Source organism: Pteropus alecto, unplaced genomic scaffold (assembly GCF_000325575.1).
Source record: "Pteropus alecto unplaced genomic scaffold, ASM32557v1 scaffold67, whole genome shotgun sequence".
Taxonomy (NCBI): Eukaryota; Metazoa; Chordata; class Mammalia; order Chiroptera; family Pteropodidae; genus Pteropus; species Pteropus alecto.
In genome coordinates this window covers 2,233,652-2,258,906 of record NW_006441061.1, presented here as the reverse complement: position 1 = coordinate 2,258,906, position 25,255 = coordinate 2,233,652, and the positions used below count along the sequence as shown (strand labels likewise).

The following is a 25,255-nucleotide window of genomic DNA, read 5'->3' as shown; positions in this document are numbered from 1 at the left end:
CAATGGAATTTTGCTGACTGATGATGCGGTGGCCTAATCCAGCAGCCTGAGGCCTGGAAAAATGTTGAAAGGATGCAAATAGAGAGGTATTTTAAAATCAAAAGTACATGCAAGGTATTTTATTGTTCATATTAATCTAATGTTAATATATACAAAATGCATTTTATCTAGCTCATAAGGAAATAGAAAGAGCTGTATAAATTCAAATCTACAAATATTCACTGAAAGCCTAAATTAATTCCTAGTGCTCAGATTAGTGTTCTTGCTAAAACCCTTACATGAAAGAATACAATTTGAAATAATTACTGTTAGTAAACATCCCATGAAATGAAGGGAAAAAATTACCCAGGAGAGAACTATTCTCTCCACTAGCAGTAGCCATTCCAACCAGTGAGCTTCACTGAGACGATGGGGTGGTCCTAACAGACTTTCGTTTAGGAATAGCAGATATGCTAACTTCTAGTCTTCCATGTAGTAAAGAACTAAATAATAACACAAACACTTTTTATTGGCATAATTAAATGCTAGAGCACAGAATTTAGGGTTATAAGACTAATACATTAAAGAACTGCTTTCTGGATCAACATTACAGTGTAAGACTTCCCAGATGTTTCTCAGTGGAGCATATACCACCAAAGAACCCACCTTATTTGCAGTCTATCTTATTCCATGAGGAATGTGAGAAAGGAATGTGCAATTAGCTGAATTTGGCACTATCTACATTATCTCATGTCTTCATTTTCTATATATCCAAGCTCTATTATTGGGATCACACCTTTATTTTTCTTTTCAATATACATTTCTGTAATGTTTCTTTGAAGTGGAACAGCCCTGTCAATAAGCATCACTGAGTCCCATAGTTAAAGCAGAAACCAAATACCATGTTGTTAAAATCTGGTGTTTTATTATTACAGCTTTAACCTCAAATATCTTGCAGCATTTAGTACAACTGTTATTACTGTCGCAACAATAATTAGAGTTGACAATGACAATAATAATAAATATCGCTAAAACAATGGATTTGTGAAGCTTTGCCTCTCAAGAAGGAATCAAAAAAAGTATACTGAATGTAGAAAATAAAGTGACAAAAATTAGACAGAAGTGAATTTAATGAGTACAGTTCTTCTTGATTTTAAAGGATGTGAAAACTCTGTTCTTTGGATCAAACATATTATAAACACATAGAAAATTACCATTAAATTCTAGCTCATGACATTTTAAATCCATTCTATAAACTTGATCATATATGCCTTTCAAAATGGAGAATTATCTGCTAATAGTCTGCTCTACATGTCTTCATCTAATGAAATCTATGCACAGGAAAAGAAGATGTTGCCTACAGCAGAATGCTTCAGGATGATTCAGCAAAGAAAACAGATTATAGGCAGTTAAACAATATTTCAGAGGGGAAAAAATGTTCATATTTAAGTAGTAGACAAACTCCTCCTACAGCAGAAGAAGCTCTTGCTTCTTTAATTAATGTCACTTTTAGTCAACTACATTTTGCACTGTGATCTAAAATGTATCACCTTAATATGAGAAGAAATAATTGAAACATTTAAAATGGAGCTGAATAGTGATTTAATATCAGAATGGAGATATGTAGGAGTTTTCTGATTACTAAACATAGATAAATGACTTCAAATATCTCAGGAAATAAAAATGCTAAATGTAAATATACCAAATTGAGTATTTTTAGAAATGGTAATAAAACCTTAGAAGAGTAAAGTTTGTACTAGTAGTCATTTTTAAAGTTAATACCAAAGCATTAAATATGTATATGTTATTTAAAATAATCTAGTTAAACAAATTAGGAGTTGGCTTTTTTTAAGATGGCAGTTAAAGGTAACATCATTAAAAGGGACCAAATACATATTTGTTCAGTTATAGTCAAACATGACTTTTAAGAGTCCATTAACTATCACAGTTTCTATGGTAAATTCATACGCATGTATGTGTTGCCAGGAACACATAAATGCATGATATAATGGAACAATAATTAGAAAAAATAGTAAAACATATTGAAGTTTCTGTTTTTGTAGAGTTAATTTCTTTTCTCTTCCACCTCTTCATATCCTTGTTCCTCAAGAAGTTTCCAGAAAACCAAAAGAAATTTATTTGGCAAATATTTGTTGAAAAATAAATCAAATATAAATGATTACCTTACTATTTTGTGATTTTCCTTTTTTAAAGAAATGGAGAGGGGGAGTCAGGGAGGAAAAGACAGAAAAGTATGGGTTTATATATCAACACCAAAGGGCTGGATGGGGGAGCAAAAAGTCATACAATTTATAAGTGATATCAATTTTAGCTTAGAATATAAATTTCATTAATGAAGACTCTGAGAACTTGTGTATAATTATAGACAAATGTACTAACAATCTTTTGAAACTCCATGGGAGTAAAATAGCCATCAGTGTACTTCATAATCCTAGATTTAAACAGCTTTTCTAACGAGCTGTCTGGGTAATTACTAAGCTAGCTAAGAATTACCGTGAACTTTGTACCTTTTTAGTTCACTGACAGATGACTATTTGTTATTAGCTCAATAATAATAATGTATTGAAATACTTGCTTAATATACAGAAACATATGTTTGCATTTAGACAGTGAACTTTGCTCCCCAGAAACATATTGTGAAAAGTCACATAGAAATCTGTGAATTAGCAGCAAGGCCAACAAAAGTGAAATTAGTTGCTGGTTCTCTTGGAGGCTGTGATAAATAAAAGCTATCTCATGCCTGGATTGAGTATTTCTTGATTCTACAGGAAAATTTTGTTGCTGTTATGTTTTGCTTGTGACCTCTTACATACCTATAGCTGGAGAGGAAAGTATATTAAATTCTCCTTAAGAATTCCTGATCTTTACAAACATGGTTAAGTGTATTGCTGATTTTCTAAGAATTAAATAACTCACCTTGATTAGAGGTAAAGTAACTCAGAGACCAAATCCATGAATTGTTAAAAAATTCTAAGTGAGGACATTCTGAAAACTAAAGTAAGTTCAATGACAGAAAAGTTGAACCAGAAAGAATTCTTGTGTCTATAGTGTGTCATTTAGAGCAGGTAAATAATTCCAGCAGGTAAAAGAGGAACACTAGAGGAACACTCATTAAAAAATATTTATTGATTAGTAATTTAAATGTTACTGGAAACTTCGACCTCATTTCAAAATTCTACTTTTTATTCTAAATAAGTCCTTAGAATAGAATTGAGGCTCTTTAATGTGGTGGTTATTTAATTTGAAAGCTTATTTTATGTATTTTTTCTTTTGACATATATTAATATTATATATTGATATCTCATAACATTTTTCTTAGTCATTATTTTATTATCATTCTATGTATTTAAAAAATGAACAGAAATAAGAGATAAATAAATGAATGGTTGTTAACATAATGGTAACAGTGTTTTCAACTTAGAATTATTGGGGGGTTGGGGATTTACCATATTAGTCAGATAATCCCTGTCCTTTGTACATAACGCTTGGCATAAACACACTAAATCTGAATTTTTAAATATGAAAAGATAATATAAGAATATATTGGTGCAAATTAGAATTGTGTATATAATGACTATATAATTCTCTTTATACAAGACTTCTCACAGCATTACACACAATTAAGAAGCTGACTGATGCTTTCTGGTGTTGATTAATCGAGAAAACCTCTTTGGAGTGGATGGACTCAAGTTATGATTTGAAGGAGAAGGAAATAATGGGCAGATAGGAAGAAAACTATTCCCTATATATTAGACCTACAGCCTCCCTACCACAGACAATATATCTCTTTTCTTAGCCATAGGCTACCCACTCACAAGTCTTTACAACATCCATGGTGGTGGTAAGGAACAATTTAATACAACAGCCCGCCCCACAGAAAATTTCCACTCAACTTTAAAGGCTTGTCATATCTGTCCCATCAATTGGAGAGAAGAGATGAAAATGGATTCTCAAGAGCAATAGGCTTAATGCACTACCCCTGAGGTAGTAAACCATCCCACTTAGTGTAAATAGTTTTGAAACCTGGTGATATAAGTATAAGATCCATTTCTTGTCTGTAAAAGCAAAGGCTAAAGCATATTAACTGCTATGGTTTCAAATCATCAGTAAAGCTAAAAAACTAGAAAAGAAAGGTGAAGATGTGCTATCTGTGGCTCTGGACTTTAACCCTGGGCAGTGAATTGAATACATGACAAGTCCAGTTTCTAATCTTGATCCGAGCTATTCCCACATTAACCATATTTTCACTGCTTATTACTAATTGTATAGCCACAAATTTAAAAAAAAAAATACATGCAGAACATTACAAAAGCACAAACTACACTCTACAGCTTAAGAGTCGAGGCTGAAAGTAAGTAAAGACAATCTAGAATATGCAAGAGGACTCTTAGTCTATCACACTGAGAAAGGCTCAAAATAGTGAAGATGCAAGCTTTCAACACTGTTTACTATATGTACAACTGCCATGTTTTTATATCTCTCATATCATAACTCAAATACAATGCTTAAAAGTGATAGCACTTTGACAAATCATGTTTAATTGCTTTAGACTTCACATATTAAAGGATTTTTTACTTTTTACATTTTTTAAATTTATTTAATTTTCCATTAGTATTAAAATGGAAACTGTATTATTATGAATGGTCCATATTATCTGTGTCAATGCCAGTGAACTAATTCCACTGAGTAAAGCCCTCCTGAACTATGGGATCTGATATATGGGTTTCTTTAGATACAATAAGGCATCATCAGAATCACTGCAGTTTATATGTTGTAGATGATTGTTTGACTGACCCTGAGTATATACCAGACTCTGAGGACCCATGGATTTAGTAAAATAGAAATCATTTATTTTACTGGTTAACTCTAGAGCATATACTTTCAACAGAGAGAGTACCTCAGCAGTAAAAAGGACTGAAAAACCCTCATTTTCTAACTTCTGAATCTAAATGTTTTCTTCAGCTGCCAAATCATTCTCTGAAAGGTATGAAGATATACCAGCTAGATGTTATATGTGAAAACATTACAAATCAAAAGAACAACATGGATATTTCCTCTTTGTTAAGATAATAATGTCTTACTATAACATAATACACCTCGACATACATTTCAATCCTGCACAGGTTTTTACCTGGGCATTAACAAGTAACGATCATCTAGAAAATGCTTCTGGAGCCTGGGCACAAAGAATAGAATTATAACAGCGCCCGTACACATAAAGGGATATAGCAATGAAGCAATATTATAAGGCTTCCTTTAGAGTGAGGATGAAGCCAGTGGCTGCTGTTTGTATACTACCATTAGTAAAGGACTGTTCTGCCGGAGGCAGAAAAGTTGGTAAGTGAATGCATCAATACTGAATTCAGTCAGTGTTGCCTTCAAAATGTAATGGCTCATTCAGTGCAAACATTAGGAGGAGGCTAATGGAAGGGTTTCCTAGCCAGCTAGATTGAACACAACATGAGGTCCTCCCTTGGTATACACATTGAACAGTGTTTAATTCTGCCTTCTGGTTGCCCAACTTTGCTTTCTTTGGAATGAAGGGGCAGGGGGCTGACGAGATTGTGTTTTGCTTTATTTTTATTAACTTATGGGGCTGTTAAAAAAAAAAAAGAGCCATGAGGCTTCTACTTTCTCTTCACACTCCAAACATAATCCTGGCAAAAGGAATAAATGGGTAATTAAAGCCGTCAAGGGTATTTGTTATTTTATCCTCAGAATCTTTTTTTCTTATAAATTGAAAATGGTGACATAGGAAAAGCTAAAACATCAACTTCTCATTGAACTATATAGGGTATCATCTAATAACAGACACTAAGCAGTATCTAAAGTCAGATTTTCAATTCTTTTCCCTTTCACCTACCTTAGTTCAAGGAAGATTTTTATTTCTAAAAATTCATTATTGTCCAAAGAGGCAATCTACCGTAGTACTATGTGCTTCTCAAATTTTACCGTGTATATGATCATCTGAAAATCTTATTAAAATACAATTTCTAATTCAGTAGATCTGGAGTGAGGCATGATAACCTACAATTCTAATAAATTCTCAGTTGATGGTCATACTACCAGTCCATACAGTACATTTTTGAGTAGCAACAGCCTAGCAAATACAGGAATAGAAAACATAGTTTTTCCTTCCATCAACTCCCAACATTTCCAAAATGAAAATTTTTTTCAAGTAATTCAATTTCTCAGGGTTTGATTTCCTCATTTGTAAAATGAAGAATTCATGTAATCAGGCTTTTGTAAGAAAGCACTAGATTTGCAAGAAAGCAAAAATATAAGCATTATGATTATAAGATTAAAAATACTATCACACATTGAAGTTGGGTGATAGGGTACATGGGAGCTTATTATATACTATTTTCTCCAGTTGTGTATATATTTTTCAATCTTCACAATAGAAAATTTTTAAAAATTTCCTATAAGAATTTATTTTATACATATTTATTTTAACACATTGTCTTAAATTTTTTAAAATTCATCCAATTTGCAAACAGTACTTCCAATAAGGAGCTAAAACCCAAAACATATAAAGAACTCATAGAACTCAACGACAGTATAAAACAATCCAATTTAAAAATGGGCAGAGGACCTGAATAAACACTTTTCCCAAGAAGACAGACAAATGGCCAACAGATATATGAAAAGATGCTCAACGTCACTATAAGAGAAATGCAAATCAAAACCATGATGAGATACCACCTCACATCTGTTAGAATGGCTATTCTATAGCAAGATAAGAAATAACAAGTGTTGGAGAGGGTGTGGAGAAAAAGGAACCCTCATGTACGGCTGCTGGAAATGTCAACTGGTACACAGCCACTATTAAAGACAGTATGGAAGTTCCTCAAAAAATTAAGAACAGAGCTACCATATGACCCAGCAATCTCTCTTCTGGGTATTTGCCAGAAAAATCTGAAAACATTTATTCATAAAGATATATGTAATCCCTAAGTTCATTGCAGCATTATTCACAGTAGCCAAGACATGGAAAGAGCTTAAGTGTCCTTTAATGGATGATTGGATAAAGATGTGGTACATATATACAATGGAATACTATTCATCCATAAGAAAGGGTGAAATATTGCCATTTGTGACAAAATTGATGGATCTTGAGAGTATCATACTGAGAAATGTCAGATGGAAAAAAACAAGAACCATATGATTTCACTCATGTGGGATATAAAACGGAAAATAACAAAGTTACAAACAAAACAAACTCATAGACATAGACAACAGTATGGTGGTTACCAGAGAAGGAGGGGTGAAGGGAGGATGAAGAGAGTAAAAAGGGGTCAAATATATGGTGACAAAAGGAGATTGGACTTCAGGTGGTAAGCACACAATGCAATATACTGATGATGTATTATAGAACTGTACACTTGAAACTTATATTTGTTATTAACCAATGTCATCCCAATAACTTTTTTAAAAAAATTCACCCAAAAGGCACGAATAAAGGTTTGGGGTGATGAATGTGTTTATTATCTCGACTGCAGTGATGGAGATACAGGTATATACCTAAGTCAAAACTTATCAAATTGTAATTTTTAAATATGTGCAGTTTATTTAAGTGAATTATACCTCAATAAAGCTGTTCAAAAAATAATGATAATAATAAAATTACCTACTGTCAATTTTTTGTTTTTGAAAAACAAAACAGTAGTCTGAATTTGCTCCCTATCACTGGGAGCTATAAAATGAGGCAGGCCTTTGAAGTCTAGACCTAAAGTGATAGCACTATAGTGCCAAACTGCCAGTTCTAATTAGAGAACTAAGAAACTCCTTAATTCTAGGGGATCATGCCACCAGAACCATTTAACTGATCTCTACTAGCTATGTGGAGCCTACATTCTGGCCACTTCCTATACCGCCACTGTTATCTTCCTTCGCCTCCCCCACAACTTTTGTTCTAATCACCTAGGGAGGTTTTTATTCTTCAAAAGGCCATACCCTGAAAGATCTATTCCATTGTAAATGCTGTCTCCTCTGCTAAAGATGCCCTCCTTATCCTTTTTCTGCCACTTAGACTCCTATGTTCTTTGTGACCCGGTTCAAAATTTACCTTCTTTGTGAAGGCTTTCCTGACATCTTTAGGCGGTCAGTTGCTCCCTCCTCCCTATTCCCACAGTATTCTTTGCATACCTCCAGGGTTCTAATAGAACAGTCTACAAATTCAACTATGTACTCCCAATACATGTATGTATATTTGTTTAGTTTACAGACATAACGTTCATGTACTGCTAGTTTAGCTAATATTTTAATACACGATATACAATTAGGGTAAGGTTCATTGTTATAACAGTTGTAACTTATAAAATACAAAAACAGAAATTATAAAGCTTATAATTAGATTATAAAGAGATCAAATATATGGTGATGGTCTCTGTGATTTTAATATTTTTGCTGACTTTCTGTCAAACATTATAGATCACATTTTCCCTTATATATTATTAAGAGCTTATACCAATAGTAGAAATATCAGTTCTCCCATTTTCTTAACATACACTTGTATTATTCCTCTTATTTTAATCCGTGTTTTACTTTGTCTCTTAGGTAATGTGTATTTCATGAGCATTAATTCAGTTAAATATAAATAAGATAATAAACAAATACTCTCACTATTCCTTCCCAATACTGAACACTGTAAGTAACAAATAAGCCTCTAATACACAACGACCAATGTCAATTCCTATTTTAAACATTAGTAAAGTTTAAGTCTTATTTTTTAGGAAAGTATACATTAGAATAGCCACCTCAGGAAGACACTTCACAACACCTAATAAAGCTGATGATGGGTAACCTATGACCCAGTGTGGTAGGCAGCCTCAAAAAAGGCCTCCAATGACCCTACGTCCTGTTATTCACACCCTTGTGAAATCTCCTCACTTTGAGTGTGGACTAGACCCCCTCTGACCCAACAGAGTATGGCAGAAGTGATGGGATTCCAAAATTAGGTTACAGAGACACTATGGCTTCCACCTTGGGCTCCCTCTCTCAATCACAAGCTCATTCACTCTGCATGAAACCAGCTGCCATATTTTGAGCTGCCATATGGAGACACCATTTAGGGAGGAACTGATGGCCAACAGCCATGTGAGAGAGCAGGGAGGCAAATCCTTCCCCAGGAGAGCCTTGAGATGACTACAAGCCTGCAGTAATCTTATGAGAGACTCTAACCCTGAGGCAGTCAGTTAAGCTGTGCCTAGATGCTTAATCCACAGGAACTCTGAGATGATAAATATCTGCTGTTTTAAGCTAAGTTTTGGGGAGATTTCTTATGCAGCAATTGATAACTGAGCTCAAAAAGATGTATACAGAACATTTATAATATAAAAAATTAGAGCAATTTAAACATCCACCACTGGGAAAATTAAAACTTTTAGAATAGTCATATAATAGAAAACTATACAGCAGGAAAAATAAACTTGAGCTAACTCTATCAATGTTGAAAATTCTTAAAATCAATGTCTAGTGGAAAAAATGCAAATTGCAGAAAGACAAGAACAGTATGAAAGAATTTTATAAGGTTCAACACATGCAACTAAAAAATTCGTATTGCTGATGAACAACAAATTCAGTACGGGATGAAGGAGAAAAAGAAAGGGGGATGGCATTAGGGAATGATATACAGTAAGCTTTCAATTGCATCTGTTTCAATTGCCATGTACATGAATATTTGGATGTTATCTATAATTTTTATGTTGTCTGACATCTTTTGCATTAAAAAATTATAAAGTACATACAATGAAATTGATAGATTTAAGTAGAAGTTTCCATGGTTTCTTGCTCACCCAATGGATTTTTGGATATACTCCACATGAGACCACTACTCTACTATAACACTTAACACACTATAGCAATTACCTGTTTAGATATTTGTTTCCTTCCCTAGGCTGTGAACTTCAAGGCCCAGGATAAGCATTCAGTGAATGTTTACAGAATAAATTAATGGTATGAAGAGTGCTTATATGGGTTTCATTTTCCTAACTTAATATCTGCTTATTTCCAAATAAACTGACCATAGCTTGATCTCCATAGGAAACAAATTATCTAAGAAAAATTAACTTGGCAAGGCTGCATTCACTGTTGTTCATTAACTAATATTAATAATCATCCATATTCATTAAAAATGTTGGCACAGATTCAGTCTTCCTCTCTATCCCAAGTCATGCCATTAGGCTGGCTTCAGGGAGCATATAAGAAATTCAACTAACATTTTAGCCTTATGGTGCTTTGACCTCCTTCAAATCAATAACCTTTGGCTCCATTTCACTTTGACTCACCAACTCCCAGGGCCACCTCCTAGACTTTATCATTTATCACGTGGAACTTCTGAACCTATGAAGTAAAATTCGAACATCTCATTCTATGACCACAGCCCCTTATAATGCCAGCCCTCTCTTTTTCTCCCACTCCACCTGTTCCTCAATCTAATTCAGTCAACCAGATCCCTCCATTTTCTCTTTGTCTATTAACAACTGCCTTAGCTCTACTATCTATTCACAATGGATTATATGGTTGAACATCAACCATTCTTGCAATGGAGCCCTATAATCCACTTCATCCCTATCCTTTCTCTCATTTGCCAAGAAAAACCCCAAGCATATACTACTGTTACGACCTGCATTAACTTTCTAAATAAATCGCAGGTGTTTATTCTAGTACCATTTCAATATCAGCCTCCAACCTTGGCTGAGTCATGAAGCTTTCTTTTTCTTACTGTTAGCCAGCTCACTCTTTCTCTTCAGTAACTATTTTAGGCCTTCACCATTCCCCTCGAATTCTACTTCACTCCAGCCTACTTAACAGATGATCTTTCCTATTTCATCAAAAAAAAAAAAAAGTTAATCCATGCAGTACACTTTCCCTTAGCTTTCCAATTCCCACTTATAAATTTCTCAAAATCCTTATTCATCTCTCACCTTATCTTGACTTAAAAAATGTAATGCCTACCTTCTAATGAAAGCCATCTTCTGTACTCAACTCTATTTCTGTCGTTCTCTAAAATCCTACTCCATCATTCATGCCTGTTCTATTCTATAGGTCCTCCTACCACACTCCAACGCAATATGTTCAAATCCTGTGCCAACTTAAAAAAGAAAAGAAAATATCTTTGACCTTGCATCATCTTCCAGTTACCATCCAATTTCTCTCCTCGTTCATTCAAATGTCACCATTCTATTGAAATAATTTATAATGAAGACATCTTATTTCAGTTTCATCTTACTAGGGAAATTTCATATTCACAGTGGAAATCATTCTCCTCTCTTTGCAACTCTACCTTCTTAGCTTTCAGTCTACCACAGTCTACTGATTTGCCTTGTACTTTGTGACCATTAGTTCTCTGCCTCCATTGTGGTCTCCTCTACAGTGATATTTTCTGGGATCCTCCTCAATGATCTTACCTACCTTTGAATTTTCCACAATAGTTGATGACTTCCCAATCTTTACCTATATCTCAGATCTCTTCCCTAAGAAAGGAAGATTCAAACTCATATCTAACTACTTGTAGAAGATGTACACTGGGCCTTCCCATAGGCATCATAAACTCAGCATATTTAACAGTTATCTCTCTTTCAACAGTGAAATCAGCAGAAAAGAGTAGGTACTTCCAAGGCCAGTCCTTCACAGAAACAATGAAAAACCAAGCAAAAACTGTCAGAATCAAATTTTTCAGGACTGTAAATAGTCAAAGGTTTACAGCAAACAAGTACACTCTGAATTGGGGAAAAAAAGAGATAACTTTAAAAGAGTAGGAAAGTTTCATGTCGTTTTTACTTTCCCTTTTCCAATCTCCTAACCTGGCTCAGTGGTAGTGTCAAATATAGCAGCCATCATTCCTAGTGTGGGACACTGGTCCCTCATTCTGGAAAGAGGAGAGGAGATATTTTCTCAGAAAATTGTGTTTGTTTTGATCTGTCTGGCACTGCCTGAGGACTGATATAAGGTGCTTATCTCTTTCACCTAACTTGAATTCGATCAAAGTGCAAAAAGAGACATTCCTCTACAAATATACATAAATACACTTGAAAAAGGAAACCGTGTTGCCAGCTGGTGCAAAATATAGTTGAAACAAACAATGGATCACTGTTAGCCTTGGGGAAAAGGCTGGGAAGGCATTTCCTTGAGAAATTAGGGCATTCAAAAGCACCATATATATACTATGGAATTTAGAAAGTCATGTAAATGCTCAGGGCAAGACACGTGCTCTGCTGTAAGACCTGAGAATACCCTAAACTTTCACCAATAGTTGATCTCTAGGCTCATCTCCAGTAAGGAAGTAAAGACTAAGGCACAGTTGCAAATGTAGTAGCTAATAGATGAAGGGATGCCCCAAAGCAGAAACAATTAGCAAACACTGGAAAATGTTTATCTTTTCTACTTCTTGTTTTCCTCTTTTATTGTTATGTAATTTTTAAATTTTTTGCCTCCTGGCATTCAAGGAATTCTCTATTGAAACACCAGCTGAACACAAGCTAAAAAAAAAAACAGAGACTTCAGATAACATATATGATAGACTTCACAAAAAATAATGTTTAAAAAATCCCTAAACAAATAAAAGCCACAGCAACAACAATAAATTCTGAGGAAGGAAAAGAATGTGATTTCCAAAGATTCATTATACTATTCGAAATGTCCAGTTTTCAACAACAATAACAACAAAACTACCAAGTAAACAAAGAAGTAAGTATGGTCCATTCCAGAAAAAAATTAACAAACTACCTGAAGAAGCACAGACATTTTTAAATTAAAAAATATTTAAATAGTTTAAATAAACCATCTCAAATATGTTTGAAGAACTAAAGGACAATATGGACAAAGAGCTGAGAAAAAAAAACACACACACACATAAGAATAATATCTCAAGAAACAGAAATCAATAAAGAAAATATTATAAAAGTAAACCAAACAAATTCTGTGGATGAAAAACAATAACTAAAGTGAAAAATTCATATGAGGGTCTAAAAAGCACATTTCAGAAGATATAAGAAGGAATCATTGAACTTGATAGGTCAATTGAAATTATCTAGTCTGAGGAAAAGGGAAAGAAGAAAAGGAAAAAAGCCTAAGAGACCTATGACACCACCAAGCACACCAATATATACATTGAGAGTCTCAGAAAGAGGGGAGAGACAGAAAGGAATAGAAAAAATATTTGAAAAAAATAATGGCTGAAAACTTCCAAAATTTGACAAAACTACACACCCAAGAGGTTCAATAAGCTCCAAGAAAGATAAACGCAAAGATCCACACTGAGACACCTTATTATCAAACAGCAGAAAGACAAAGAGAGAATCCTGACATAACAAAAAGAAACAATTCATCACATACAAAGAATTTTCAATAAGATAAACAGCCAAATTCTCATTAGAAACCATGACGGCTGGCTAGAAGTGGGATGACATATTTAAAGAGCTGAATGAAAAACGAAATATATCAACTAAGGATTCTATATCTGGTAAAATTATCCTCCAAAAATGAAAAAGAAATTAAGGCATTCCAAGGCAAATAAAAGTGGAGAGATTTCACTGTTAGCAAATCTTCCCTACAAGAAATGTTAAAGGGAATCCTTCAGGCTGAAATGAAAGGATACTAAACAATAACTTGAAGACATATGAAAAAATAAAGAATTTCAATAAAGGTAACTACATAAGTAAACATAAAAGCCAATATTACTGTATTTTGGTTTGTAACTCCTCTTTGTGTTTCCTATATGATTTAAAAGACATATGCATCAAAAATTATAAATCTATTTTAATGACCACACAATGTATAAAGATGTCATTTATGGCAATTACAACATAAAGAGGGAGGTGGAGTTACATAGGATTAGAGTTTCTGTATGCTACTGAAGCTAAACTGACATCAATTTAAATCACATTGTTATAAATTGAGGATATGAATTGTAATCCCAATGGTAACCACTAAGAAAATATCTAAAATATATACATAAAAGAAATGAGAAAGTCAAAATGATATCTACAAAAAATTAACTGAATACAAAATAAGGAGTAATGGAATGAGGAACAAAGATGTATAAGGCATACTTGAGAAAACACAATATACCAAAACTTACAAGACACAGCAAAAGCAGAGCTTACCGAAAGAGAAGATCTCAAATCAATAACCCAACTTTATTCCTTAAGAACTACAAAGAAAAGAAAGAGAGAGAGAGAGAGAGAGAGAGAAAGGAAAGGAAGGAAGGAAGGAAGGAAGGAAGGAAGGGAATAAAAGCTAGAGATTGAAAAATGAAGAATGGAAAAACAACAGAACCAATGAGACCAAATTTTGGTTCTTTGAAAAGTTCAACAAAATTGATAAACTTTAGCTAGACTAAAACCAGAGTGAAGACTCAAATAACTAAAACCAGAAATGAAGGTGAGAACATTGCAACTAACCTTACAGAAATACAAAGAATTAGTGTACACCAAAAAATTAAATTATCTAGAAAAAATGGACAAATTCCTTGAAACACACGAATTATCTAAACAAACTCACAAAGAAATAGAAAATCTAAATAGATGTATAACAAGTGAAGAGACTGAATAAGTAATCAAAAATCTTCTAACAAGCAAAAGGCCAGAACAAGATGGCTTCACTGAATTCTACCAAATGTTTAAAAAAGAATTAACACCAATCCTTCTCAAACTCCTCCAAAAAATAAGAGGGAAGACTTCTAACTCATTCTTTGAAGCAAGTACTACTATGATGCCAAAGGCAGAGAAAGTTACCATAAGAAAAGAAAACTACAAACCACTATCTATCATGAAGGTAGATGTAAAAATCCTCAACAAAGCGCTAACAAACCAAACTAAAGAGCATTTTAAAAGGATTGTATACCATGACCAAGAATGCAAGGATGAGTCAACATACAAAAATCAATCTATGTAATGTAACACATTCACATAATGAGTTAAAAACAAAACAAAACAAAAAATCCCACTACATAATCATCTCGATTAATCCAAAAAGAACATTTGACAAAATCCATTAGCTCTTCATAAATGTATGTATATATATAATCAGAAAACTTTCTCAACATAATAAAGGGCATTTATGAAAAACCTACAACTAGCATAATACTCAATAGTAAAAGACTAAAAGCTTTCTCTCTAAGATCAAGAACAAAACAAGGATGCCTACTTTTACCATGGTTATTCATCATTTTGCTGGAAGTTCTAGCCAGGTCAATGAGGCGAGGCAAAAAATGAAAGGCATTCCAATTTGGAAAGGAAGAAGAAAAACTCTCTCCATTCCAAAGAATTCACAAAAAAAACTACTAGAACCGACAAATTCAGCAAAATTGCAGGGTACGAACTCAACACACAAAAATCAGCTGTGTTTCTATACACCAGCAATAAACAATCCATTAATAAAATTAAGAAAACATTCCATTTAAAATAGCATTCAAAAGAATAAAATAGGAATAAATTTAACCAGAAAGGTAAAAGACTGGTACAATGAAAATTGTAAAACATTGCTAAAAGAAATTAAAGACTTAAATGGAAAGACATCCCATATTCATGGATCGGAAGGGTTAATATTGTTAATATGGTAATACTGTCCAAAGCAACATACATATTCAGTACAATTCCTATCACAATTTTTTTGGAAAAAGGGAAAAGTCAATCCTCGAATTCATACGAACTCCCAAGGGAGCTTAAATAGTCAAAACAATCTTGAAAAAAAAGAACAAAGACAAAGAACTCTCACTTTCTAATTTCAAAACTTATTACAAAGCTATGATAATCAAAAGAGCATAGTAATGAGTAAGCACAGACATATGTATCAATGGAATAGAACTGAGAGTCCAGAAATAAAGCCATATATCGATAGCCAATTGATTTTTGACAAGGCTGCCAAGACCATCCAAGACCATTCATTCCATGGAGAAAGAACAGCCTCTTCAACAAATGATGCTGGGACAATTGGATATACACATTCAAAAGAATGAAGTGGGACCACAATCTCACATCATATAAAAATTAACTCAAATGGATCAACCACATAAATATAAGAGCTAAAACAATAAAACTCTTAGAATAAAAATACAGTGGTCTTAATGACCTTCGATTTGGAAATTAATATTTAGATATGACATCAAAAGCACAAGCAACAAAAAAAATTGATAAATTGGATTTTATCAAAATTAAAAACTTATATACAACAAAGAACATTCCAAGAATACGAAATAACAAGCTACAGCATGTATTTGTAGGAGAAAAAATTTGCAAAATTATATATTTTATAAGAGTCTAGTATCCAGAATATATAAAGAAAATTCTTACAACTCAACAACAAAGACAAACAACCCAATTAAAAAATGGGCAAAGGATTTGAAGATATTTCTCCCAAGAGGGAATACAAATGGCTAACGAGCACATGAAAAGATTCTCAACATCAGTAGTCATTAGGGAAAAACAAATCAAAACGACTGAGATGCTGTTTCACACCCACTAGAATGGCTATAATTTTTTTAAATGGAAATTTATAAGTGTTGGTGAGAAACTGGAACCCCACACATTGATGGTAGGAATGTAATGTATTCACGGTGGAAAGTAGTTTGGTGTTTCCTCAAAAAGTTAAACATAGAATTATCACATGACCCACCAATTCCACTCCTAGGTATATAATCAAAAGAACTGAAAACAGGTACTCAACATAAATACTTGTTCACGAACGTTCATAATATTCACAAAAGCTATTAACAATAGCCAAAACTGGAAACAACCCCAAGTACCATCAACTGATGAATGAATAAACAAATTATGGTCTATCCACAAAATGGGATATTACAGCCATAAGAAAGAATGAAGTACTGATACATGCTACAACATGGAAGAACCCTGAAAACATTAAGTGAAAGATGCCAGTCACAAAGAACCATATATGTATAATTCCATTTATATGGGTAAATATAGAATAGGCAAATCTATAGAGACACAAAGCAGACTGGTGGTTGCCATGAGTAGAGGAAAGGGAGAAATAGGGAGTGACTGCTTAATATGGGGTAGGGGATATTTTTTGAGGTGATGAAAATGTTTTGGAACTAGACAGAAATGGTGGTTGCACAACATTGTTCATGTACTAAATGTCATCAAACTGTATGCTTTAAAATGGTTAATTTTATGTTATGTGAATTTCACCTAAAGATATTTCTTTAAAAAACAGATCTCAAGCAAATGGAATATATTCTGCTGGTATGAATATAAATTAGTACAAGCACTTTGGAAAATAATTTGACATTATCTAGAAAAGTTGATAATTAACATGCCCCATGACCATTGCAATTCTACTCCAATTATCTTTCTCAGTTGATGACAACCACTCACTCACCTGGTCACCTATACTAGAAACTAACAAACACCTTTGTTTTCTCCTCCCTCACATACTACATATATTCAATTCACTTCAACAAATTGAGTGTTTACTACCATGTACTAGGAGACACATGCTGAACAAACTACAGTATCTCTGCCTTCACAGGGTCACAATTCATTGGAGGAAATATAAAATTATATACTACATAATTAATAGATAATAACCACAATAAAGGAAAAAACAATGTTATTGGAGCACAACAGATAGGCAACTAACACAGACTTGGGGAAGGTCAAAAAGTTTTCGTAGAAGGACATCCAGGCTAAGATCTTAAAGACAAATAGGAGGAATCGGCCAAGTGAAAAGAGGCAAAAAAAATTCTAATCAATCACCTAATCCTTCCTTTTCTTTTTTTAGCTTTATTAAAACCATTGCTCTTCTTTTTAAATCTCTTACTACTCTTTACAAGTACACATTATCATTGACGTGCAAAAGCCTGCTAATCAGTATATTCCTTCCAATACTTTCCAAAGTGAATCTGTAAAAAAATCTCTGATCATATCGTTCTCTTGCTTAAACTCATCAGTAACTACCCAAAATACTTAATAAAGACACTACTCCCTTACACAGCATTAGCCTCATTGATGTGATCATTGCCTGTCTCATTTTCTGCCTCTTCTTACTTCTTACCTGATGTTCAATTTATACGCATTCACATATATCACTCTATTTCTTACAAGAAGGCATTTGCTTTGTATCTCTGATGTCTTACTTGTATTACTGACATAGTGAGTCCTCGATATATGTTTCTTGAAGAAATAAATGAACAGATTAAATAACAGCAGTAGCTGTGATTTATTAGGCACCTATGATATACCAGACGCCACATTAGACACCATATATATTCACCTCTAATTCTCACAACCACCTTGAAAGCTAGGTATTAGTAGCCTCATATTAGGGAAAAGATCACTAAGGCTCAGGAAAAAATAGGTGACTTACCGAGGTTACAAATCAATTAAGTAGCATTTACAGAAGTGGGATTCAAGATCTGTTGGATTCTAAAACCAGTACTGTACTATTGCATCAAGCCACCTCTTAAACTATTCTTAACTATCGTCTCTCTCCATTACAAAAATAAATTCTCTCCAAATATCAATGTGTCTTATTATTTATAAACTACCTTCCCCAAAGTGAACATCAATTAGAACTGTCTGCCTCTAATTGTGTTAAAATGTGCCAAATGTTGCTTTAGGAGTACTAATGCAGTTCTCAAAACATAGAAGTGACAAAGAACTAATGATTATTAATAGTCTATTCATTCCAATAAAACAATATCTGTCAATCACCTGTCTAAAATGGCAAAGTCTATGGCCATGCCACCATAAATAAGCCCAATCCCATCTGATCTCAGAAGCTAAGTAGAGTTGGCCCTGGTAGTACTTGAATGGGAGACCACCTAGGAAGACAAGGTGCTGTAGGCATAAAAAATAAAAAATAAGGGATTATAAACTGACAAGGTCCTTACAATCTGTGAAGTCAACCAAGGGTTGCCTCGCCTAAAAAATAAAAAATAAAATAAATAAATAAAAATAATGGCAAAGAAAAGTAAATTTTTTATTTTGTATGACAAAGTTAAAAATTATCTTACTATTCCTTAATTCTTCATGTAATATGCATTTGTTTGCTAGAGAGTGGAATTAAAAACACATTCCTTATCACAGACATGTAACTGTCCTCAGGAGACAGATACAGAATGATCCACTTTGAGTTAAGCGGTATATGCTTTACATGTACTAAGAGGATAACAGTTGATTTCTCATCTATCTACCACCTACCTTTCCCTGTAATAACACACATTGTATAAGCAGACACAACATGATCTTAGGATCACACTAGACCCTCCCTGGTTATCCAGTCTGCTAGAATGAAGGCCTCCCACCCTTGTATTCCTCTCCCTAAAATAAAACATTCTCCAAGGAATTAAGCCCCAGAAGGATTACAAATTCAAACTGTTACGAATGCAAAGGCTAAACAATGCTAACAAAGCTTTAAACATTAAATGGAAAGGAAGAAAAGTATACAGAAAAGAAAAAAAGAAAAGTAGCAAATATTCAGAACCTACCTGTATATGCCAGGCATGGTAGGAGACATTTTCACATAAACTACTTCATTTAATAGTAGGTCATTAATGTCGCTTAAATAACTGAGAAAAATATGACGTCCCAATTTTGCTTAAATTACTCCTAAGAGGGAAGGTAACATATAAGGAAAGTAACCTTGTTTGTTGTTCTTCTATTATTTGCCCCCATTTTAATGGGATTTTTCTATTAATCTTTGACAAACCATGAAATTTTATATTTTCACCATGACCAACCCATGAAATTTACCAACTCTGTCCATGATTCATACAAAGTCATAGTTATAATGTCTGCTATGCATTTTAGCTAAATAACCATTGAAACTTCTCCCTTTGGACAGAATGAAAAATTTGCCTATAATTAAAGCAGGAATTGTTAACTACAAGCAGTTAAAGTTTACAGCATTGTTTGACAGTTGCAAAGATAAGCCAGTAAAAAGCCTGAGATGCTATGTCTACCTGTACTTCCCACACATTTGAACAACAGTATGATATCTCTTAGCATCATAAAATCAATCTCAGATTAGGTAATGAAATATGCACCAGCCTTTTCCCAGAACCTTTGACAAATCACACACAATCCTAAATCTTCATAAATCACGATTAAAGACAAGTATATCATCACCAACGCATATATATCTTCCCAAGCCTGACCCAGAGACTAATGAGAAAAGGCCTAGACTATCTCATCTGATTAATTAATTCAAAATGTCTGCTGTTATTCAAATGTGAGGCTGGTATTATTTGAATAACATTTGACAGCAGTGCCTGAAGATATCATTTCTGATTTGTGAAGCCGCTGCTGCATAACTGATGATAGTTTATGAAAATGTTCCAATGAAGCTGCTTTTCTTGGCACAACTGTGAAAGAATTGCCAAATAGGTGGCTCTTTTCTTTTTGTCAGTAGTTGACATTGCTAATGTTGTCAAATATTTCCAAAATACAGTGTTTAAAGTCTTTTTTTCCTTAAATATTGCCATAATAGCAGCTTTTCTACCTTCTAAGTTTGATTTGCCTGAACACAAAATTGCTTTACACAAGCCCTCTCTCCTTTTTAAGGACCTAAACAGCACCTTCCCAGGATTCGCCAAGTCCCTCCAATTAGCATTTGTTCACAAAAAAGACTTGGACACTGTGTTGGACTGAGTATGAACCTGAGTTTGGGAGACATTATTTTCCTTACTAAATAGTATTCCTTCCTTATGGAATTGAGGCAATGTAAGTTTTTTCTGTTTTTCACTGAAAAGCAAAAATATTCTTAAAAGCCTAAATACTGTTTTCCCTTGGAAAAAAGAAAAAAGAAAAAAAAAACATTACAGCTCTATGGTCAAAATGTAATTAATGGATCTAAGAAAACCTCAGAATCAATATTATTTATGTTCTGATCCACTTTATTCTTTGGAGACTTTTCAGTATTTCATAACTACAATATGGCAATATCAGGGTATGTCACTGACAGATTCTCCAACTTACAGGCCTTAGTGCTATTTCTAACTCAAATTCTCCTACTCTGCTATTCCAGTAAAAAGCATAAAGGCTCCTCAGAGATATGTTAAATACCTTGCAATGTGCATCTCCCGACCATTCAAATTTCTCCTTCCTTGCCACTTAGAACCCAGTGCTTCTAGAAGCCTTCTCCATTAACAAGTCCCCTCCATTTCCTCTTCCATACATTCTATCTTTTAATACTATGAAAACAACATTAATGCTTAACCTTTGTGACAACAATAAACACAAATTATACTAATTCGATTAAACGGGCCAATCCTTTTAAAAATACACTCGGTTAAATATTAAAGCTAAATGAGACCTTAGACATCACCTAGTCCTACTCCCTTATTTTGTAAACAATCACTCTGTGACTTATTCAGGAACCCCAGGAAGGTTATGCTAGATCTGTGTAGAACGTATGGGATCAACCAATGTGCATCTGTTGATCTATCATTTTACTTTGATGTATGTAGTCAAGACTGATAATAGGGTCCATTTCTAAGTCCACTTTCAGCAGAACATCATAACTTGTATGGGCACTTAATAAATACTCCCAGAGGACCACAATAATGACTTAAGTGTATTCTGTTGCCTTCAGGAATAGCCTACTAAAAACCTGTTTCTTTTCAGGTAATCCTTTCTGTACAGATTACAGATGAAGATAAAATAATGGTCTTGGGGCAAGTTATATTTATATGTAGTTTACTTTACATAGACTTAACAGTTCTCAAAAGGTGGCCTGTGGACCCCTGGGGTTTCCTGAGACCCTTTCAGGAGTCCACAAAGTCAAAATTATTTTTACAATACTAAGCGGTTATTGTCCTTTTCACTGTGTTGACATTCGCACTGATGGTACACATGCAAAGGTGGGTAAAATTGCTGGAGTCTTAGCACTAAACAAGGTAGTGGCACCACACTATGCTTGCAGTCATTGCATTCTTTACCACTAGGCACTGTAGTTAAAAAAAGTTTCACTTCATTATGTCCTTGATAAAACCGTAAAAATTATTCATTTAATTACATCTTGAATACCTGTCTTTTTAATATGCTGTGTGACAAAATAGGAATTACATATACACAAACACTTCTGCTGCATACTAAGTATGAGGAAAAGCACTTGCAGAACTGAGTTGCAAGCTCAACTAGCTGCTTAAAAAAAGAAAGGCAAACTATGGTTATTTCAACTTAGATATTTGGCAGACGTGTTTTGGAAAATGAACTAAGTAAACTTGTTACTTCAAGGAAAACAACTACAGTTTTTGGTGCAAATGATAAAATTCGAGCTTTCTTGAAAAAATATAATTTTGAAATATTTATGTCCACCCTGTGGATATGACAGCTTCTCAGTAATTAAAAACTTTTCTGATAAATTTGGTGGTATTATTAACAAATGTAATTTGTTTATCTTGTATAATGAAATGTGTTAACATTTGGACGATATGCATATCGGTGAACCAATATTTTCCAAATGACCAAGATATGATGTTACAAAATCATGCATGGGTAAAAGAATCATTCAAAGTGCAAACTAGACAAATTTTAATGAAACAAAGTAGAAAAGTGTATTGACATGGCTTCAGATTCCGCATTTGAACTATAAGAAACTACCATTTGTCAAGTTTTGGTGTAGTATCAAAAATGAACATCTATTAAAATACTTTTCCTTTTTCCAATCATATTTCATGTGAGGTCAGATATTTCTTCATATATATCAACCATATGACAACAGACTGAATCAGAAGCAGATATGAGAATCCAGGTTGTCTTCTATTAAGCCTGACATTAAAGATACTTGCAAAAATGTAAAACAATAACATTTTCCTCATCATTTTGTTTTGTTTTGCTTTGGAAAATGTTGTTTAGGATAACACGTAAAGAGCTGATAATTATAATGTTATTTATGTTAACTATAACAAGCTTACAATTTGTAAATTAGGTTAATAAATATTTTTAAAATTTGTTTAAATTTCTAATATATGTTGATCAATATTAAATCCACATAAACAAAAATTCTTTTAAGATCAAACAATTTGAGAATCACTGACCTAGAAGTTTTCCTCAAAAGTCTTCATATAGGAACATTTAACATATGAAAATATGAAATGCAGTTTCCTACCCAAGAAATCATCTACTTAATTTTTATATACAAAAAGACTGAATGCATTTTAAATGAATTCTATTATGTAACAAAACTTGAATCCCTTTAAAGCACCAGGGAGCAAGAGTTGCCAATAAGACAAATTCCCTCCCGACAAGGAGCTTGTACTACCTAGATGGTAAACCAATTCTTTTTATTTTTTATGACAAGTCGACATATTCTAATTGCCAAGTAAATCCTTCAACAACTCCTGTTCCAAATTTCAGATTTCCCTCTTCTAACTCTCTGTCCTTTTTTTCCATATCTACCAGCACCTGAGTCTCATTGCTAGCTTACTCTTTCTTTTCATGCAATTGTTCTATTCCATATTCCTGATCCTTTCCCCCTCAATACAGCCAAATATTCACTAGACTCATAAATCACTGGTGCTGAGTATTTGTTAGGACCACTGGTAAGAAAGTAAATCCATTAGGCTTCCAAGAAAAAAAGTGTGTTGCAATTACATTTTGGGACAAAATATGGTTTAAAAAAAAGACTACCCTACAAAAGTGGTTCTTAAACTCAGAGCCACAGTCTCCATGAAGGATGCATGAACAACTTTCATGGTGTCTATAAACTCCCTGCAATTGTGTTCAAAGTCCTACGAGTATGTGGCTTGTCTAAGAAGTAAGCAGTGGATTCATTGCTTTCATCGCATTCACAAAGGCAACTATAACCAAAAAAGATTAAAATTTCCTACTCTACAGCTTTCTGGAGCACCAAGTTTAGGTACTTGCAAAAGGTGGATATAAACAGACTTATTAACTTTTAGATGGAAGAAACTACAGATATTTGAATTATATGGCTTTTTAAGAATAAGGACAAAATAGGAATAAAATATTCATCAATTAAATAGTTGTAAACTTACCACGTTTAAATGATTTTCATAAAGCAAAATATTTGGCAATTACTTTTTACTAGCAAATGAGATTTAGACAGACTTCATCACAGTGCTACTAACTCACCACTTAGTATTCACCAAATTCACTAGTCATTTGAAATAGTCTTTTGGTACTGCACTTGAGAAAATCCATGACAAAATTACTTCCAATGGATTTCCATTACAAAAATTTAGGGGTTTATTTCCATTTAAAATTGCTCTAAGGGTTATAGTCAACAAAGCAAGTGAAACGAAATACAATTTCCCAGGTTTTTGCACCTGATGGGCAGCAACAGATCACTGGCTGGTTCAAAACAGAAAGTAAACAGTTCGATAAAGACTATAGTACAGATAAGTTATGTAATTAAAACTAAAAGTCCAAAAGGGCAAAAACTAGAGCTATTAAGTAAATAATACCTTACTATATTGTCTTCCTGATCACACTGAATTTAAAACTAGCATTCATTTCAATAACTCATAATCATAGTACATTTAAACAAATCTTAGGTTACTCTTTGGACTAGTCAATACATGTAACCAATCTGTCACCTCTGAAGATACTTATTTAATTTATTGTTAACTTAAACAGGGATTTTTTTGTACCTTATAGATAGAAAATTCGGTTACAAAACTGTACAGTCTAAAATGAACATAAATCAATCATTATGACAGAAGAACTTATTTGAGAGTCAAAATGAACAAAATATTCTGTGTCAGCAAAATGTCTCTTGTCAAAATCTACTCTTTAAAATTTCACTCTAATGTACTAAAACAAATGTCCTTCCCAATCCTATAGAGAAAAAAGTCTTAAATCATAAATCAAAACTATTTGGAAATATACAAATATTGCCTACCTATGAAATAGATTCCTCATTATCATACCTACTTTTAAACTAAAAACTTCAAAGGTGAATCAACCCTGAGCATATTAACAGGAGTTTCACCACTGATTTTTCTTTTTAACATAAATATTATCATTAATGATAATAATAGGAGAAGTAACATATATAAATTACTTTCTTATATAATTTGCACATAAATTATTTAAGATCCAGGTAAGTAGCTACGGCAGTTTTCCTATGTTGTATATAGTTGTCACAGTTAAGATAAATTTCTATATAAAAGATTAGAAGAATGTAATATCAGATTTAAAACACTCAGCAAACATACCTCATATAATGTGTGGGGAAGGCATTTAGTTATTTATTTAAAAGTAAGTTATTTGATCACATTCTATGTGCTAAAAAAAAAAAAAAAAAAGGTACAGTCCTTCCCCCT

General features: G+C 33.3%; 1 protein-coding gene and 1 pseudogene across 2 annotated transcripts in view; one reads left to right on the top strand and one right to left on the bottom strand.

Annotated features, from left to right (window-relative positions):
* PBX3 (PBX homeobox 3) overlaps positions 1-25,255 on the bottom strand; it is a 195,369-nt gene that overhangs the window by 151,632 nt on the left and 18,482 nt on the right. The gene's annotated exons all lie outside the window — the stretch shown is intronic.
* LOC112484827 lies at positions 18,695-18,812 on the top strand (annotated as a pseudogene).